General features: G+C 42.6%; 1 non-coding gene across 1 annotated transcript; it reads right to left on the reverse strand.

Moving 5' to 3' along the window:
• Positions 1-2,265: 2,265 nt before the first annotated feature.
• On the reverse strand, positions 2,266-2,337 carry TRNAW-CCA (transfer RNA tryptophan (anticodon CCA)). Its single transcript has one exon. It is a non-coding gene; the product is annotated as a tRNA-Trp (tRNA).
• Positions 2,338-2,544: the final 207 nt, after the last annotated feature.

Consider the following 2,544-nt stretch of genomic DNA (forward strand, 5'->3'; position numbering starts at 1 on the left):
CTCAACTAGTAGTCAAGAGAAAGCTGACCTCTTTGCCGAACACTTTGATGCCAAAATGGAGGTTCCTGATCCAGCACGGGACCCTCCTTGGCTAGCTGCAAGAACTGTGTCAAAGCTGTCAGTGGTGACAATCATACAGGAGTAGGTGTATCTTCTTAAGTCGCTTGACCAAGAAAAGACTGTGGGCCCAGACAAGTTGAGCCCAAGATTGCTGAGATGTGCAGACCAGCTAGCAGCACCTCTAACTCTCATCTTTCATCACTACCTAGTACAGTGTAAATGGCCTTCTCTATGGAAAGAGGCAAATGTAGTCCCTGTTCACAAAAAGAAGAGCAGAGCAGAAATCAGCAACTACAGACCAGTGTCACTCCTGTCAATCACTGGCAAGATCCTTGACACAATAATCTCAAGACAAATGAGTTTTTTTATTACTATCCATGGCTTTATGACCGTCAATATGGCTTCAGGAAAGGTTACTCTGCTGCTGATCTGTTGTTAAACCTCTCCACTAAGTGGAACAAATCCCTAGATGAATCCAAAGTCAGCTGTGTGGTAGCACTGGACATTGCCGGTGCTTTCGACCGAGTGTGGCATCAGGGCCTCTTGGCAAAAGTACAAGCACTGGGAATTTCGGGCTCTACGCTATGTCTCCTCAGTGATTACCTTCAAGGTAGATCTCTAATCGTAGTTCTCAATGAGACAGAGTCAGCAAGACATCCTGTTGGGGCACGTGTTCCACAGGGTAGCATGCTTGGGCCATTGTTATGGAATGTCTACTTCAATGACCTTCTTCATCTCATCCCAGAATCCAATGCATATACAGACGATTATACTCTGACATTTACTTATCCAAGACAGGAAATGCCAGCTGCTCTAAGCTACATCAATCACCAGCTAAGAGCGATATCAGCCTTGGGAAACCGATGGCAAGTAACATTTGCTCCTGAGAAAACACAAATGATGATCGTCTCTAGGCATCACGATGGTAATGCCGGAGCAGTAGCAAATATGAATGGGAAAGAGTTGGTACCCTAGGACGAAGTTGATTTCCTTGGGGTAACCCACAACTTTATCAAAATCGTGTAAAGAGTTGTTGTTAGGTAAGACACATATGCAACAGTTAGGTATCTTTATTTCGAAACGTTTCGCCTACACAGTAGGCTTCTTCAGTCGAGTACAGAAAAGTTGATAGAAGCAGAAGATACTTGAAGACGATGTAATCAGTCCATCACCCTTAAAGTTTTGAGGTGATCAGTCCCTCAGTCTAGAGAAGAGCATTGTTTTATAGTCTGAAACAATATGGAGTTGAAGTGACAGGATGGAGCCTTATATAGCGCCAGGAGGTGAGACGTAGGTCACTAGTAGAACGCAGATGTTGGGAGGTCAGGTCCCTCTTAAATCCAGCCGTTCTCACTAGTAGAGGTTGTCGAAGTTGATTGCAGGTCTGACAGATTGAACATTAAAATGGTATAAAATACCGACAGGTTGTTAGGTAAGACACATATGCAACAGTTAGGTATCTTTATTTCGAAATAAAGATACCTAACTGTTGCATATGTGTCTTACCTAACAACCTGTCGGTATTTTATACCATTTTAATGTAAAGAGTTGTTTCGATTGTTTTGACGTTTGGGAGCTTAGTCAAGTGTCTTTCAAATTTGGAAAGACCATTTACATTGTTACCTTGCAGGTAAGAATGAATTCACAGCTTCATTATCTGACAAAAAGATTTGAACGTATTGTGCTTATCATTCCTGGAGATTGATGTTGTTCTTCCTTCAGAGTCTGACTCATGGTGCTGTTAACCGGGGGTATCCACACCTCTTGGTGTTATAGGTACCAAATAATAAGGTATGGAACTCCATCCATAAGTACAATTATCATACATAGTAATATATGTGTGAATGTGTGACTTATTTTCGCTGGGGTACTTGTAATATCTTATTAGATTAGAATAAACTATCACTTGTGTTCCAAGCTGGTACCAAATACCACTGATGGTGGTGATGATTTCCAGTCTGCTGAAAGTGGTATGGGGGACATATTGGGCAATCCATTTATGGTCTGTAATTGTAAAAAAGTCAAGAACCCCTGGCTGTCTGAACTGCCTAAGATCATGGGGTTCGATCGGTAGTGTTATGTTCCGATTGTGTGGCAAACCATGGATTACTAAGCCATGATTTCAGATAGTGGCTATAAACTACAACAGCTGCATCACAGTATACCATAATACTTCTTAATTTTAACCGAGTAATTAAATAAAGGTGACCTCGGAGTGACTCGAACACCCAGCCTTCTGATCTGGAGTCAGACGCGCTACCATTGCGCCACGAGGCCGTGACTACCGTAGTCATGTGAGTGACTAAACTCTATACCAGATTTTGGTGCGTATGAGTCTGGTACTGGCCAGTTGGGACGACACACGTAGTATTGATTTCGTGTTTGGCAACTGTTGCCACTGTAGTCCAGTCATCCTAGGGACGTAAACTTGCCTTATCTTGACATAATTCCTACGATGGAAAAACTGCACATGCATAGTTCCAG

Source organism: Cherax quadricarinatus, unplaced genomic scaffold (genome assembly GCF_038502225.1).
Source record: "Cherax quadricarinatus isolate ZL_2023a unplaced genomic scaffold, ASM3850222v1 Contig3947, whole genome shotgun sequence".
Classification (NCBI taxonomy): Eukaryota; Metazoa; Arthropoda; class Malacostraca; order Decapoda; family Parastacidae; genus Cherax; species Cherax quadricarinatus.